Raw genomic sequence first — 18,407 nt, 5'->3', positions numbered from 1 at the left:
TGTGTGTGTGTGTGTGTGTGTGTGTGTGTTTTAAACAGGACTCATTCCGTAACCCACACTATTCTGAACTTCACTATGTGGCCCAGGCAGGCCTTGAACTCATGACAGCCTTCCTGCCTTAGCCTCTCGAGGCTAGAATTTACAGGCATGAACCATCACTTCTGGTTGAAACTGGGTTTTGAATCCAAGTGTTCTGGCCGCAGAGCCTGCATGCCTGATGACTGCATCCTACCTCCTGTCACAGCTGCGGACAGATAGCCAGTGGGTAGGGCACAGATGTTAGCCAGATGCTGCTGCTGATGGCTGCTGAGGCAGGGGTGGAGTAATGCCCCGATACGCAGCTCTGCAGGAGAAAGTCATGCTTTTTTGAGACACACTTTGCCTTAGGAAGGCTCGGTACTGTGATCCTTGGACTGCAAAGCCTTGGTCCAAGCTGGCTGCATTCCCTAGTGTGCAGGGGTGGCCATCCAGACCTCGCAGAGTTCTCTGAGGCAGGAAGTCTGGAGGCAGCATAGTCCCTGTTGCCTGTTTTAGGACCCTTGCGTGAGAAGGTGTGGGAGGCCTAATGCATTGCCCTGGGGGCTTTAAAAGCTTGTGGGCTCCTAGCCAGGGTAGCTGAGTAGCTGGTATCCCCACATTCCAAAGCACTTTCCTCTCTGCTCCTCCAGAGGAGGATCCTGGGATTTTTATCTCTACAACTCAAAGGAGGTGTGGTAAGACTGAGCGGCATAGACTCTGTCTGTCCCATACTATAAATCACAGAAAGTAGAGTCTTCGTCTCCATTTGAGTAGAATCATTGTGCTTCCAGGAAGATGCCCAGCCTCTCCACCCCCGCCCTGCCAGGAGTGTGATAAGGACTTCCTGTTGGTCCTATCCTGCTAACTCTGAATCTGTGGTGCCCAGCTTCTGTCCTCACACCGTTTTCTTTTCAATGCTATTGTCCAGTTCATCAAAAAGCCCCCAGGGACAAATGCACCAGACAACTGGCCTGCTCATTTCACGGTGGCTCTTCCTCTGCTTAGAAACTCTGATTTATTGTCACCCCCACCCCATCCGCTGACTCTCTACCCAAGGCACGCTCTGGTCCTGTTGGCATTCGGCACGGCCCTCCTCTCTTCTGACCCCATTGCATTTAGCTGTCTAATCCAAAGACTCAACTTCCCGAGGGACAGCTCCCCTTGGACTCAAATCGTCTCGAACCCAAAGTCCCCCAAGTTTCAGATACACTGCATCAGATCACATCGCAGATTTCAGGAAATGACACTGCTGTCCACTTGCACCTGAGCAAAAAGTCTGGAGTCTTTCTCCTTCTCCACATGAATTTCTGAGCAGCCACTGAGTTCCAGCCCTTCCCAAAGCTACTGAAATCTCTTCTCTGAAGTCAGCCCCTCCCCCTCACCAGATCAACCTCTCCCACTGCTGGGAAACTGGGGCCTTCATTCTGCGGTTGCTCTGCTATGTTCTGGTGTCTTCTATCCCTCGATGGCTTCGTACTGTCACTCTTTACCCCTTGGTTCCTTCTGCAAGGTCCCATTCACTGTTCTAGATGCCAGAGACATGGCGCCTTACAGCCATACACATGTAAAGTCACAGTTGTTAGGGACCCCACTCCAAGCCAGCCACAATGCTGAACAACATTCTTGACCTCGACCTCTGCACAGCAACCCTACTGTAAGTGTTCTTAGGCCCATTTTATAGATGGGAAAGCTGTAACCTGCCCGATGTTATGGGAGCACAGGGCCGGGTCCAAATCCAACAGCCCCATCCTATACCTTCATTTTTCAGGCTCTGAACCTTGCACCTTTGGGGGGATGCAGATTGCTTTTGTTTGGAGGATGTGTTGAGTGTTTTTGATGTGTCTCCCTCTGCAGCAAAGCCCTTGGGTTCTGGGCTTCCCCTGGAAAGAGCAGGAGTTCAGACTCCTCTGCAGAGTGCAGGAAGCTGTTGAAGGACCGACGGGCATGCCCGTCCTTGACCTGGACGTCGCTAAACTGTGTCTGGTTGGCTCCTTGGCCATCTATACCCCCAACCCCCACTCCCCCGTCCCCAGGATGTTCTTCAGCATCCAGTGTTCTGACTGCCTCTGAAAACCAATCCACTTTGTGTTTGCCCTGTTACCAGGTCAAGGAACTCACCTCACTAGTACCCCAGAGCTACATGCCCCTTCTCTTTCCTCCTTGCTCTGTCTTCCAACCTTCACAGCTGGGACTTTAGTGGATGGCCAGAGTTGGGAGGTTTTGTTTGTTTGTTTCAGGAGATGGTCCTCCTTTCTTAGAGGCCTAGAGACCCACACGACTTTGCACGGTTCCTACTGTTGACCTGCTGTGTGCTCCCACTGGTTGTAAATTTGTGTGCTAGGCCTCAGTCTTATGACTGTTCCCAAAGCATTAGAGTGTCTTTTCTCCTGCCCCAGGGCGGGGCCTGAGTTCTCCAGCTTACCCTCCGGTAACATCCGCCCTAGGGTACGGTGGGCAGCAGCCTCAGCAGAATGCCCCAGACTGGGTATCAGTCATCCTGGAGTCCCTAGTGTATCTCGGGACGAAAAGTCACGTGAACCGGTCTGCATCACAGTTCTCTGCAAACAGACTAAAGATTTGGAAACTTGAGTGTATGCTGATGGAGCTAATAATTTTGAGATGGGGATGACATTTTCCTTGGTGTTTAATTTCCCTAGTGGTGCTTTTTTTGTTGTCTTGTTTTACAGTTATCATTCTGGAGCAGAAGTGAAGTGTGAAAAGCAAAAACACTCGTCCTTCCCAGACTTTGAGAAGCTTTAGTCTGTGCTGGGCAGAGCGCATGCAGGCTTTGAGGGTGCAGGGTTGCTGTGCCCCTGTCCTCAGCACTGCCTGCACCAGGGCTCAGGAGGGCAGTGCCCGGAGACACAGCACAGCTCGGACACCCTGGAAAGGCCAGCAACCCTTGAGGATGAGGAGATGTTGGTTGGTAACCGAGCTGTGGTAGGAAGTTTGGGGCTTCAGTAGGAAGTGGGGGTGTGTGCGCTACTTAGCGCAGCACAGTCCCTGGTGCGAGCAGGCAGGCTGCATTCCTGTGGTATTTGAAGACTGATCTCTTCAGATTAGTAACTTGGCTTGTTTTGGTTCAGGTACAAGATCCCCACGTGGGGAGCTCGGGTGCTTCTGAGCTGTAAAGCTGCTACCATGCCTCCGCGGGGACTCCTCGAAGAGGCGGGGCCCGAGTCTCAGTCCTGGGGGGTGGAGAGCCGGCTGCCTGACCCACCTCCAGGACACGGCCCCTGCTCATCTGCCCCCAAAGAAGGAGGTCCCTGTGTGACCGTCCTCCACAAACGGCCAGAGCTCGAAGAGAAGAGCCTGCTGAGGTTCTCGTTCTCCCGGTGGAGACAAGTCTGCAGCCATGCCTGCCTTTCCTGGAAATTCTCTGCCTGCTCTACCTGATAATACAGAGTCCAGGTCTCAGCAAGTAAGGGAGCTGGGCTTAGTGGCTCACATCTATAGTTCTAGCACTTGGGAGACTGAGGCAGGAGGATTGCTAAAAGTTCAAGGCCAGCCTGGGCTATATAATGAATGCTAGGCCAACCTGGGCTACGGTCTAAGAACTTTATCAAAAAGCCAAGCAAATAGAAGAAGTCGTGAGAGGACAGCCTCTGGTAGGAAAGACACGTGCCTGACCCCTGACCCCTGACCCCTGACAGCATCGTAAAGGCATAGGTGGGGGGAGGGCAAGCCTGTTATCAGCTTGTAGCGTCTTTGTGCCTCTTGTGCTGGAGCAGACCCACCCCGGTTCTGAGGGCTCAGATAGGGTTTCCTTCAGTCAGACAATTGACACAGATGGAAGACAGACATCATCACTCCACTGCTCATCTCCAGATAGAACATCTGGGCTCAGGGCCAGCTGCAGGCTCACCCCAAGAAGCAGACGCCCAAATGGGGCAGGAGCACCAAGTGGGTAAGACATGTGCTTGGGATCTGGGCTCAGAAGCCATCTCTGTGGGGCCTGATTAGGGAGGGCCTGATGTTGCCATTGGCCCTGATCTCTTGCCTCTGGGGTCACTGTGGGCACAGAGCTTCTGACCAAGCAAAACGCCGTTGCCACCTCAGGCTCCATCACTCCATCCACTCCCAGGCACACCGTCAGGATCAGCCAGGTTTACATGTAGGACTTGGTTCAGCGTATATACCCCTCGGAGTACTTCTGGCCAGCACCTGTCCATGCCCTTGAACCTGTCTCAGAGATCGTTACGTACACAGGTGCCCCTGATAGCAGTGAACTTGTCTCCATTTCTCCCCTGCCCTGAGGTAGGAGGCAATGAGAATGACCACCAGTCGGAGGAGGTACCATTAGCTCATGGGGTTCCTTGAGGAAAAGAAACAGTGATCTTGGCCGTCAGTGGCCACCTCTGATGGCTCTGCTAGCTCTGCGTGTCTCCAGTCTTACTAGGGGAGAAGGAAGAAAAGGCAGGAGGCGCCAGGACAGAGCATGGCATGCTGTGCCCAGATCACGGGATGCCATCCCTGCCCAGCACTGGGGTGTGGGGAAGGCTGTCAGGGAGGTCAGGCCCCTACCAGCTCGGCCTCTAGCTGCCTCACAAACACTCATTGTTTTGCGGTCTCAGATTGGCAGGGGAGAACTTGGACTTCAGGGCTGCAGGCGCCCGAGCAGAGCTGTCTGCACAGGAGGAAGGGGAGGGGAAGCCTGGTTGTCACCTCTGGCCCAGTCCTCACACAGGGACTCAACACAGGAGTTTACCAGGGGAAGAAAAGGAAAGACCAGCGAGTCTGGCCCACAGCATCCAGAGCTGCCGTCCGTCAGCAGTGGTCACTTTGTCCAACCATGAGCCCCTTTGGAGGCAGGGCTTGGAGGGTGGATATTCACAGGGTCACCTGGGGACCTGGGTTACACCAATTATAAATACTATGTTACCTCCAGCTGGAGAATGCCCACACCTGCCCCTACCCCCCCACACACACATTCAAAAAAAAAAAAAACATGGCTGGGTTAACTACTGGCCACATCCCAGACCTTCTCTGAGGGTGGACTTGGGTTTGCAGGGGCAGGGAGCCCGGTAACTGAGCAGAGGTGATCTGGCCATGCTCAGATTGTCATCTCTTGGCACTGTAATAAAGCCGGTGGGGCTGGGGAAGGGCGTCTTTGGCCCATGACCTCACCCTGGGGTCATTGATCTTTGTGGGTAGAACCATGCCAGTGCTCTGGCCAGGCTCACAGTAGTTCATTATGCTGTCCTAGCAAAGACTGAATGCAGCTGGGGGCTCGACTTCCTCAGTCCACATGAGGGAGAAGAGACGAGGATTGGGAGCCAGGCAAACCTGGCTTTCCATCCAGCTTCACCACTTACCTAGCGCTGTGACTCTGTGCAGATTTCTCAGTCAAGCCGAGCTTCAGCCTCCCCTGCAAGAGTGGGAAGAGCAGCCCCTACCGCCTGGGCAGTTGTCCTCAAGACCGTAATTTGTGGCCTGGGGCCTGGCCTGCAGTCAGGAGTATGAAGTGCCCTGACTGCTCTGTCCTTACCCCGCCCGCTCCACACTATGTATACCTTCCCGGAATATCTCCTGGCCAGGAGCTGTCGGGACCTGTGTAGACTGTACATACAAACCCAGTGATTGGCATCTGTTGATACAGGAATGCCGCACATAGCAAGAAAGTGGCTGTTGGCATCTTCAGCCACACAGGATGCAACTGATAACTGGTAATTTGGGTTTTTTTAAGCCTTTTGACCACCTGACAGAGCTGTCAGCACAGAGGATGATGTCTCCAGGTACCTCAGCTCCGGGCACTGCCCTGAAAACCCCTCTTTTGTCCCTGCTCACTGTGCATGCCATTCCTCAGCAGGGAATGCCTCCCGGTCTTGGCCCTGAGAGCCACTGCTGTGCTTTATCAAGCGACTCTCCGGTGTTGCCGGCACCGAGGACTCCAGTCTCCTCTGGCAGAACTGCTCATTGCACACTGCTCCCCTTCTCCCCTCAGGTGGGGGACTTGGGAGCGGGGGCTGGGTGAGGCCAGCACTCGGCTTGGCACTCTGTCCACACATAGGCTACCGAAAAGTGTCCCTCCGTGTTCTCTGCCTTTACAGCTCTCCCTCAGATGTCACCTGGTCTGTGACGCCCTTCTCACCTCGGGCTCCATAGTTCTTTGTATATTTCTTTCTGTGATGTTCTGAAGTTCCTGCCTGGGTCCTCACTCATTCTTGTCCGACTTCCGTCTTTAATTTACCTTGTGTCAGCATTACCGACTGATCTGGATCACCTCGCATTCCCCTCTTCTCCCCTGGCACCGTACTCCTCACGCCGGGCTTGGGCTTGGCAAGGCAGGTGAGAGCGAGCCTCCTGATGGCCCGCCCGTGCACTCTGCCAAGTCCAGGCCACTGCACCACACTGCCCAGTAGTCTGGGCTTCTTGTCCATCCACCCCACCAGCATCAACAGTGGGGAGAAGCTAAAGGGACTGAGAGTGTATTATGTTCTAGATCATTCTTCCCTCAGACATTAAGTTTAATGGCCTCGCTCAATGGCTCAAACATGTTTTTAGATTGTATTTACTTAGTGTGTGGGGGAGGAAGACATGTGTGGGTACATGTGGAACTCAGAGGGTAACTTGAAGGAAGCAACTGTCTCCTTCCCCTGTGTGGGTCCTGGGGATCAAACTCAGCTCACGAGGCTTGGCTATAGGCACCTTTTCCCCATGTGCCATCTTACCAGCCCAGGGTGCATTTTGTATTGAGTGCCGGGAATTGCATTGGACACTGGGGAGATAATTTTGAAAAATTCAGCCAAGACAGCTATTCTTCGACATCTGGGGGAGGTGAACTGAAGTTGGATCTCAGGGTTCTGATGACATCCATGGAAGACTGAAAAGGTGGGGACTCAGCTGAGCACCCACCCTGGCCCTGGAATGACTGCCAAGTGAGGGGACCCTGGAGAGACCTCATGCCTGCCCAGGCTAAAAGCCAATACAGTAGTAGCTCTATTAGGAGTCTATTAGGAACCACAGGATGACGGCTTTGGAGCCTCAGAAAAACAAGCTTGTGGGTGACTTAGTGCAGAGCAGAACTATAGACACACAGTGCATCTGAAGAGAGTCCTCTGAGCTGGTCTTGGCACGCTCACCCAAGTCAAGCCCAAACCAAAGGCTGTTGACGTTTCTTCTGAGCAGGTCATACAAAGCTTCAGATTGAGGGTGAGCCATTTCTGCTTCTGCCATTCCAAGACTGCAAAGAATGAAAAATGGAGCCAGGTGTCTGACTCATGTCTGTCATCCCAGCATTTAAGAGGCTGAGGCAGGAGGTTTGCCAGGAGTTCAGGGCCAGCTAGTGCTACATAGCAAGACCCTCTCTGAAAAATGCCAAAGAAGATGAGGAAGCACAGAAGGGGAGCAGGCGGGGGTGGTCAGGGAAAGTGTAGCTCCTTAAGTCGGTGTTGCCCGTTGGTGTGTGTCTACACAGCATGCGGGCTTAATTCTGGAAGCTCCTTGCAGAGTATGCCCTGGGCATAGGAGAAAACTTCCTCCCCCCAGATTCGGTGGGGGCGGGAACTCAGCCTCCATCCAGATCTGCACCTCCCAGAATGTGATCGTGCCCACTCTGTTGTGACTCCTCACCCTGCTCCTCAGGCCAGGGAACTGAGGTCAGCCCTCCCCTAGCCGGCCCCTAGGCCTTTGCAGAGCTCTGGGGAGAGTAACGAATAAGAGTTGTCGCCTCCCAAGAGCTACAGTGAGTGAGTGGCAGTGTGGTGACCGCAGGGACAGCGGGCTGAGCATGCTTTCCCAAGGGCGTCTGACTAAACTGTGTGCAGGAGCCTTCCTAGAGAAGGTTAGAGGTCTGCTCATCGCTGCTGGGAGATTAGAGACTAGTCAGGTGCCTGGTAGTCACCACTTACACATGAACCCCTAAAGCGTTTGATGCCCTCAAGAGCCAAAGGCCAGTTTGGAGGTAGGGGCTGGGGTCCATGCATGTTATCCTAGCTCTTAGAAGCCTGAGGCGAGAGAAGGACAAGGTCTAGGCCAGCTCAGCTCCATGGTGAGTTCAAGGGAGCCTGGGCTACACAGTCAGAATCCGGTGAGAATAAATGAATGAGTGGTTTGGGGGATCTCCCGGGTTTCCACATTATCGGCCACAGAGAGTGAGCCCAGCTCACATCGTGTCTGCTGAAACCCAAATGCTGATTGATCAGTGCTGTGGGGAGACTCCGCCCACCAAGAGTCCGGTGACCAGCAGAGCAGATGTTCAGCGCACCCAGCCCATGAGCTAACCAGATGTCTCTGCCCACCCTTCCATCCTCCCTAAACCTAGGAATTACCTGAGCAGCTCACCCGATCGGCTTGGTTGGCAGGCCTACACCCCTCACAATATCACTCATGTGTCCTTTAACCACCCTCCCGTTGTTCCAAAAGTGACCAGGAAGTGCCACCTCCTGCCCTCAGCTCTTTAAAAAGCCACCAGACTGTCAATTCTTAGCAGCTTGACCTGTTGAGGGCCTTGGGAAGCAGCCAGTTTCCCTACCTGCTGGTCCCTGACCCTGACCGGTCCTATCCATTTACTCTCAGCTCGGGGACAGGGACGGGGTGGGGGGCAGCCAGGCAGCCTATCCTGAGTGACTCAGCTCCCCACTTCCCAGGAGACCCCCAAGAAGCAACTGGGCAGCCTGTTAGCAGCTCAGCCGGCCCACCTCTGGCCCCAGGAAGCAACAGGACTGGCCTACCCCTGGGTAAGTTAGTCGTCCCCCCCCCGGGGGAGGGGGGGCACTGCAAAGTCACCTGTTAACCCTTTGCACACGGACAAGGACTCCTTATTAATCCATTGGTCCAGCCTAGCCCCTGTGTCTCTCAGACATTGACAGGCACCCAGCCCGACCAGCACGAAGACAGTGTATGACATTAGAGAAATTTAGCAAAGAGCCAGGATCTTAAAGAAACAAGAAAAACAAAAACCAAATCTTGGAGCTAATGAAGTCAATAAATAAAATAAAAATACCATTGAAGGCCTTAATAACAGAATGGGTCTAATCAGATAAGAAAAGAGGAAATAAGAACAGAAAAAAATAAAAAGAGGGAAAAAACCCTCAGACTCAGAGGTTACAATTAAGTGAACACATTTTCAACGTTCGAGTTATGGACATGATAGGGGGAGACCAGAAGAAAGAGTCAAAAACAGACAAACAAGCCTGCCCGGCATGGTGGTGCAGCCTTTAATCCCAGCACTTGGGAGGCAGAGGTAAGTGGATCTCTGTGAGTGTGAGGCTAGCCTGGGCTACATAGTCCTACCCTATCTCAAAAAGTACAAGCTATAGTCACCCAAACAGTATACTATTGGCACTAAAAGCGATCCGTAGGTCAGTGGGACAGCACACACAGCACAGAATCAGCCCCACATACTTACGCCAGCTGATTTTGAGCAAGGCAGCCAGCCAGAACATTGTTAGAGGAACCTCTTGAGTTATGTGCTGGGAAACCTGGATATCCACTTGTATTGTTTAAAAAACCCAGATTGTTGTTTCACACCATATAAAGAATGAATTCAAAATGGACCAGAGGCTTAAGCAGAAACCCAAGACAATGAAATTACTAGAAAACAGGAGAAATGCTTTGAACATTGCTCTAATGGAAGATGTTTTGGATGTGATCCTGGAAGCATAGGGAACCAATGCAGATGGCTGACCAGCAGAATCGCCGCAGCAAACCCAAAAGCTTCCGAACAGCAAACAGCCAATGGAGTGCAGAGGTAACCTGCAGAATGAGAGAAAACATCTGCAAACTACGTCCACAGAACATTAATTTCCAGAACTTACCAGGATCTCATTCAACTTGACAGGGAAATTTGATTTAAAAATGGATGGATAACCCAGATAGACACTTCCTTAAAAGATGTATTTTATTTGTCATGTGCATTTATTCCGCAACATGTGTGTTGGGGTGAGGGGACAATTTGTAGGAGTCGGTCCTCTCTTCCCACCATGTAGGTTCCAGGAATCCAGCTCAGGTCAGCAGACAGCCTTACCTGCTAAACCATCTCACCAGCCCCAGATAAACGCTTTTCATAAGTATATAAACCAGGGACGGTGGTGCAAGCCTGGAATCCCAGCCCTGGGGAGGTGAAGCAAGGGGATCAAGAGTTCGAGGCCAGCTTTTGATACTTAAGACCCTGTCTCAAATGACAAAGGTATGTTATACAAGTAACAAGTGAGTCAGGTGGGCCACAGGTCTTTAATCCCAACTCTCAGAAGGCTGAGGCAGGAGGATTGTGGGTTTGAAGACAGGCTGGGCTACATAGTGAGACCCTGTTTCAAACAAGCAAGCAAACAGAAAACTCCAAAAACAGCAGCAACAACAAAAAACGTAAATAGCCAACAAATGTGTATGGGAAAACGTTCAACATCACAAATCACCAGGGAAACGCAAATTAGAACCACTAGGAGAAGCCTGCTGGCCCCACTTAGAATGACTGTGACCAGAAAGACAGAAATGACAAATGCTAGTGAGAGCGTGGCATAAAGGGACTCCCTTCCTGTGACAGGAATGTGACAGTACAGCCAATGTGGGAAGCAGAAACAGGGCCCAATGTTTTCCAGCCTCCATGCTGCAAACTACACCCCATTTTTTACAAATGTTTTATAAAAAGTGCCTAGCATGGCTCTAGGTTCAGTCCCTGGCACTGTACATAATAAAATGAACTGGAAGTTTAAAAAAAAAAAAAAAAGGTATCCAGGCAGTGGCAGCACACGCCTTTAACCCCAGCACACAGGAGGCAAAGGCAGGGGGATCTCTGTGAGTTCAAGGCCAGCCTGGTCTACAGAGCTAGTTCCAGGACAGCCAGTGTTACATGGAGAAATCTATCTCAAGACACCCCCCCCTCCAAAAAAAAAAAAAACAATTGATGTAAGAAATTAAAACAAAACAATTAGAAACAGAACCATTGTACGACAGCAATTCCACCACTGGTGTGACTCCACGGAGACGTGTCCATTCCCATGTTTATTACAGCGTTGTCAGCAATGGGCGGAACGGAAAAGCAACCGGTGCCATCGATGGATGAGCAGATAAACCGTAGGGCATTTCCACAGTGGAATACCAGTCCGCCATCAAAAATAATGAAATCCTACCGTTCACAGCTACTTGGCTGGAAGTAGAGGACGCCGTGGTAACAGACTCAGGCACAGTTCATGTCCACCACTTACGTGTGGAAGCTAGAATGCTGATCCCAGTGCAGAAGAGCTGGGGAGTGGTATCCAGAGCTTGGGAAGGGAACGGAGTGGGAAGGAGGGTGATTGATGGAGACAGGCAGTTGTTAGGAGGAATAATGTCTACTGTAGCAGAGAGGAAGACATACTCCAACACAAACAATGACTGATGGAGTATGGCAGTCACACTGATCCAACCGTTATGTGTCTCCCACATGTGCCGAAATACGCTGTACCCCATAAATATGTACAACTAATATGTCATGAAAATTAAAATGCAAGGGCTGGAGAGATGGGTCTTCTAGAGGACCAGAGCTCAATTCCCAGCACCTACATGATAACTTACAATGGTCTGTAACTCCAGTTCCAGGGGATCTGACACTCTCTTCTGGCCTCTAAGGGTACCAGGCACACACACACACACACACACATATACATACATACAGGCAAAACACCCACACACATAGAAATGTTAAAAGTTAAGAAAATTAGAATACAATAAAATAAGCAAACTCTCCAGGCAAAGCATCTAGAAAGGACACACACCAAGGGAAGAAGACACATGTGCAAGTAATTTGGCCTGCATGGAGTGTTGGTCCCAGGTGGCCGCCAGCCCTAAACTTCATACTGAGACACTTGCACTGTGTTATGAAGTCAGCCAAGGTTTGAAAGCGGGGGGGGGGGGGGGCGGGGGGCGGGGACGGACACGGCATCAGACGTGTGTTTTTCAAAAGCCACTGCCTAACATGGAGAGAAACAATCGCAGGAGGTGAGCCTGGGCATGGAGGCCCTGGGAAGCGGTGATCAGGGCAAGGATGGGTTAGTGGGAGGTCAGGGAAGGACACAGCAGGTGCAGGCTGGTGCAGGTTTGCATGAGAGGGAGGCAGGGGCCAGGCCCCCAGTGTCAGGCAGCTGGCGAGATCGAAGCCAGTGCTAACCCAGAGGGAAGCACCTTGGAGCCAGCTGCTGCGCTCCTCCAGTTCCCATGGAGATGTGTGCACCATCGTCCTCTGAAGGAGTGACTCCCCAGCTTCTCTCTGCTGAGAGCAACTCCACGATGAACCGCGTTTTCAAAGCTAAGTGCTGACGCCGCTCCTGGCAGAGTAAAAGGCCGGCCTTGCCCCTGTGGATCTTCTGTAATCGTCTCTCGTCACCAAACTGATCGTCACAGGCCTTTTCCCTCCCCTCTCTCGTTCTTTATTTTAGAAGCATTTCCCTGCCCTAGGCACCATGCTGGGCACAATGAAAAGGAATAACCCCCCCACCAAACTTCATTCCCAAAGTGGAGTCAGACATAAAAACAAAATCACACAGCGCAGACTGTGTTTGTGAAGGTGCAGGGTGCCAGGGACACAGGAGACACCTGCCGTAGCCCAGGGGCCAAAGAAGGCTTTCTCCCTTAATGTGAGTTTGCGGAGCCACACCTCTGCTGCTCCTACCCTTCACAGAACCGTTTGGCCCCGTTCTTATCGTCCGCTTCTGGTGGTAAAAGGCCAGGGGAGACCATTGACACACTGCTGAGTGGTGTCTCACCATCATTCATTCAGTGGAAGCTGTCTTTCTTCTTCTGTCTTTGCCCTTCACTTGGGAGGGGTGGGTGTTAGAATTGTGAGCAAATGTACTGGGTGTGTGGACCTGAGCCACTCATGGGCCGCTTGAGGCCACACACATCCAGAGCCAGGCTGTGTCTCTTCTGTTCTCCTGACCTCCTCCACACCATCCCTGTCTTCTCAGCCCTGACTCTCCTTCCCACTAGGTGGGTGTAGCCCTGGGGGTGGGGGCAGGGGGTGGGGGAGTAATGGCTGACAGTACCTGGGGGAAGCTGTGTTTGGTAGGGAAGAGGATTTTTGGAGGAGATGATATTTTAGTCACATCTTAAAGATTACACAGGACCTTGGGCTGTTGAAGGTAGCAGGGCACATGTTCTAGAAGAACGGGAAGTGCAAGCTGAAAAAAACACACACACACACACACACACACACACACACACAAGATGTCCCGAGGACTGCAAGCAGCTGGGCATGTTTGGGGTGTGGCATTCCCATCCTAGAGTGCTGGGAGAGGTCACCCAGGGCCAGATCCTGGGAGAGCTTACAGGCCACTTGGAAAGATTTTAGAGTCCATTCTAAAAGACACAGGCGGCTGGGTCAGCAAGGATGGCTTAGTGACTAGAGATGCTTGCCGCTAAAGCCTGACAACCTGAGTTCAGTCCCTGGGAACCCCCACCCCCCGTGGTGGACGGAGAGAACTAACCCCTACAGGTTGTCCTCTGACCTCCACATGTACACACTTGTGCATGCACACACACATTTTTTTAGAAGACTATTGACATGGTTGAGGCAAGAGACGAAAGAACGCTGTGGTTGGATTTACACTTTCAGAGGACTGCTGTTGCCCAAGGCTTCTTAAAATTTTCCACTCGTGACTCCTTTTCACCCAGGAAACTCTGATGTAATCCCCATGTGTAATATATGAACCAGATGTAAAAGGTGCTCCTCCTGCCTGTTGCCCCTCCCACATTGGGAGTTCCTACTCACCTTTCTTAGTAAATCTGTATTCAATCTGCTAAAAAAAAAAAAAAAAAAAAAAAAAAGAATAGGTATGCCAATTAACATTTGCTGATAATAAATCATAAATTTGTTTTAAAATAATTCTTTGATATAATTTTGCTTTTTATTAAAGATTAAAACATTTCCATATGAGTGAGGTGGTTGTACCATACTTCAGGACAGAGTCTTCAGCATTTTTCAGAGTTGAGCAATATTTTGATTTTATAATCATTAATGCTAAGAATGCCATTTTACATAAAGTATTAATTACATAATGACTGGAATATGTGAAGGCTGTTTCAGAAATTTCTGGAAATTCTGTCTTAATTCTAAGTCAGAATTCATTGACTGATTCTTTTTGATCAAGACCGAAAACTGAAGCATCAATATTTAAATGAAGCATTCTGACAGTATAGTGCAAAGGTACGTTAGTTTGATACATGCTGAAGTACAATGGGAAGAAAACACTAGAAGTCTTTGTTTCCTCATAATTAAACTGTGACGATTCTGTAAGTAGCGGGGGCCTGCAGAGATGGCTCAGTGGCTAAGAACATGTACTGTCTTGTAAAGGACCCAAATTCTGATTATAGCACTCATATTGGGAGACTCACAACTATCCAGAACTCCAGCTCCAGGGGAATCCAATTCCTCTGGCATCTATAGGCACTTCCATTCACATACTTTACAAAATAATAAAAATTTTAAAAGATTTAATTGTAGAAGGAGAGTAATGGAGGAAACACAGAAAGACCAGAGAGATTAAATTAGGAGGAAACAGAATTTTTTCCTCTCTAAAATGATGAGGCAACATAGGCAGTATATAATAGAATATGAACTGTGGATTTTATTAGATTCAATAATCTACTTCTAAATATTAACATAAGGGGGAAATCCTATGTGTACATTTATCACTGTAATGTGCCTTTTGCAGTATGTTTATAATAACAGCAAAACATTAGAAATAACCTAAATACTGAATATGTCTCTTAGCCAAGAATGCAGTCTGTCCATATGACGAATAGTATGTATTCATAAAAAATGATGGTGTCCCAACTGTATTGACGGACATCACCCTTAATTTATAGTTAAAAGTTTTAAAAGTGAGTTATGGGAACAAGATACATAAGGTAATTCCACTTGTGTTATATGTCTACTTATGGAGAAAGAAGTCTGGAGTCTTCGTACACAAATCACCAGCATCCCCAGTGACTACATCCAGTAGGCCTTTTTGTGGCCTCTGTCCTGTTGCTTGTCTTCTCTGACCTTTGTCTCCTGGGCTGGCATTCAGGGCTGAAAAATGGCAAACTCCATCCTGGGAGAACCCTTTCAGACCCAGCAGCTCCTTTCTGTCCTGCAAGGCATTCTTCTAAGGGGCATTCTTCCTGGAAAGACGCAGTCGGGGCAGAGTTTCCCTGGCCTTAGTCCCTCTGAGCCTGCATAACTCTTCTGGGATAAAAATCTTCCCAGGGTCTCTGGGTACAAGTTTCCTCTCCTTACCCACCTCTCCCACCCTCTAGCAAAGTCGCCTGGCCATCCCCTCTCCCACGCCTTCTGTTCAGTCAAGGGGTTATTTTTAACAGCCTTATGTATACCATGCTTAACCCCTGGCAATCCACCAGAGCTTTGGGGTAGACTTCAGGATGGAAATAGTCTCCCCCTATGTCCCCCCTCTTCCAAGGTTTTCCTTTTAAAGAAAACAAACAGCTAATCCGAACTGTGGATAGCCCTGCGAGAAAGTTCCTGGACCCCAGCCCCAATGACCCACAAAGCTGTGCTTCACCCAAACCAGGCTGGAAGCTGGGACAGTTGTCAGCCCAGAGTGAGCCCGGGGAGAACATGGTATATGCCATTCTCCTGACCTCGGTAAATCTAGAGTCCCTAGCAGATTGCCCTTCCCCAAACTGGGGAGCCTGGACCAGCAGAAGCAGCCATTCCAGACACTCGGGCACTGGAGAGTTCAACTCTGAAAAGCCAAACTCCTCAGGCCTGTAACTTCCCCTGTGGTCCTCCCTGTGCCTTTCAGAGCCATACAGAACAAACTTAGCCTCTCTTCTGCACCATTGGTCCAGAGATTTGAAGCTGGTGATCACATGATTTCAAGCCTCTACCCTCATGAGGCATCCACAGGAGCTCTTTCCCATCTTGGTGGACCTCTCCTGAGTCAGTTCCATTTACTACCGTTCCTTCTGGGGTGGCCTGACAGACAGTCCAAGTATGCTGCTGTTTTAGCGATCATGTCACACTGACTCTTAGTTTCCTTTCTGTTGCTGTGATAAGATACCCTGACAAAATGCAAACTAGGGGAGAAAGGGTTAATTTTTAGCTCCGTCGTGTGGGGAGTCAAAGCGGCAGGAACTTGAGGGAGCTGGTCACATCCATGGTCAAGAGCAGTGAGAAAATGAATGCATCATGCCTCCTTGTTACGGGCATATTCTCAGCTTGATTTCTTCACTCTCATATAATCTAGGTTATCCTGACTAGGAAATAGTACCACCCACAGTGGGCTGGGTCCTCCCATAATATCAATTAACTTAATTAAAACAGTCCCCCACAGACATGCCCACAACCCAAACCAACCTAGACAATACTTCATTGAGACTCTCTTCCCAGGTACTCCAGGTCGTGTCAAGTTGCTAACTAAAGCTGCTCGGCATGTGCGATGGCACTTGTGGGCCCAGACCAAACCTGGATGCCACTTTGGAGCCACACCCACGTGACAGGATCAGAAGTCGGGGACACTGTGGAGAACGGAGGAGGCTTTCTTAGGGCAACTCAGGGAGCAGCAAGCGGGCTGAGTGGAGAGCCCTGGTCTACGGTGATGCCATCCCTGCTCCTGAGCAGGTTCTCTCCAGCACCCAGCTCAGAGCAGAGCGGGGATTCTAGAAGCAGCCGGCCCCCAGGTCAGAAGTCATGGCCAGAATAATTGTCCTTCCTGTTGGGATTCCTGTATAAACGCAGTAACACAGTGTCTGTGCCTAGCGAGGAGAAACATGCTCAGGGTTTGTATGTGTTCCAGAAGGGTCCAGCCATACAGCATGGGTCACACCAGGTTAGGACCCTCCCTACATGCAGGGACTGCAGCATCCTCTGGTGGGTGGTGTCTTCTTGCCTTCGTTGGAACAAAGTATCCAGGATACATGACACTAACCTGGAGTCAGGTCCCAGGAGAACATGCGCATCTATTACTGCATTACTGGAGCAGGGGTGGCAGCGCTGCTGGGAATCGCAGGCTGCCAGACTAGCTAGAGTAAAAGACTCCGTCTCAAAGAAATAAGGCGGAGAGTAGTCAAGCAGGATGCCCAACGGCCTCCTCTGACCTGTATACACACGAGCATACATAGTGAATTCAAGGCCGGCCTGCGATACGTGAGACCTTGTCTCATGATGAATAAAAATGCAACAGAACCCAATCAAGAGCCCTGGAGAAAGGGGACAGGGGGGAGGGGGGGAGTGATGCAACCAGACACTGACTCTGCAGGAGCAGCGAGAACGAGACATTAGCCTGCGCCGTGTCGATGGGGTCTATGGGAGATGTAGATGTGCCCAGGCCTCCGATCCGAAGCTCTTCTGTGAGGACAGGGCTGGTTGAAGTGTTCCAGTCACTCTGGAGCCTTCAGACCTCCTGAGTTGGAGCAGAATAGCTCACACCTAGCCAGAGAAAGCAGCGTGCGGAGCAGAGGCTGGCCTGAGGCTGAGGGAGGCCTGCTGGGCTGCCGTCACCCCTGCCTCTGACCTGGCACTCCCTGAGTGAGAAGGGCACGGCTGATACCAAAGCTGGGAGGGGAGGAAGGGAGACGAGAGGAGCCTGCCAGCTATTGAGCAACGTGGCGTGCCAAGACTTCCTACGCCTTATCACATTTCATCTCTGCGGCGACCGGGAGATAGGCAGTCTGCTCGGTCCACATCACATCCACTCATTCATCACGTATTTAGTGAATGACAATGAAATGTCAAGCCCTGCTAGCCATGAGGGAAGCTGACAGACATCCCTGCCTTCACGGTGTGCGTGCTTAAGTGGAGACCCGGAATCGGGACGTGGAAGTAACGCCGGGATGGTGTACAGCAGGAAGTGTGGGGGGAATGGAGAAGTGGGTGCCACAGGGGCTGCCGTTTCACACGGTGGGGTGGCGGGGGCCTGGGGGGTAAACCTCAGAGCGCAGAAGTTGACCCTGGTCACAAGCATGAACAGCTCAGATGCACGAGAAGGGTGCAGTAGAGATGTGGGTGGACAGTGCCGTGGAGCTGGTGGACACTCTGTTCCTGTTGTTGGGGATACCTCAGTGCAGTGGGATGTCTGCTGAAGTGTGGGCAGGAAGTCTGGCGGGCCATCCAGGAGACTAGAGAATGTCTGGGCTCAAAAGTCACGTGACAGCCAGCAGCATACGGGCCTCCCGTGAACGCAGAGTGAGACCAAGCCGAGTGTACTTCTCTCCTTCACATTTTCTGTGCAGGTGTGTGGGCAGGGTAGGTGATGTTAACCGGTTTCCCGGTCACAAGAGTCGAGAAAAGCCAGGAAGCTGAGACTCAAGGCCGGGCAATGATGACAGTTAGCGGATTTGAAATTTAAGGAGGCGAGGACTGCCGGGAAGGGGACACTGATGGTGGGTGACCCCCAAGTGTTGAAGATAACTGCATCTCGCTGTAAGAATGGATGGGCTACCTGGAGATAGTAACTGGACCAGGCAGGGAAAAG

The 18,407-nt window shown here is 50.9% G+C and overlaps 1 protein-coding gene across 13 annotated transcripts in view; it reads left to right on the top strand.

The window, feature by feature from the left end:
* The window catches only part of St3gal3 (ST3 beta-galactoside alpha-2,3-sialyltransferase 3), a 216,909-nt gene that overhangs the window by 143,277 nt on the left and 55,225 nt on the right, over positions 1–18,407 (top strand). The window lies entirely within an intron of this gene.

This window comes from Peromyscus leucopus, chromosome 2, assembly GCF_004664715.2.
Source record: "Peromyscus leucopus breed LL Stock chromosome 2, UCI_PerLeu_2.1, whole genome shotgun sequence".
Classification (NCBI taxonomy): domain Eukaryota; kingdom Metazoa; phylum Chordata; class Mammalia; order Rodentia; family Cricetidae; genus Peromyscus; species Peromyscus leucopus.
This window is presented reverse-complemented; position numbering and strand designations above follow the sequence as displayed.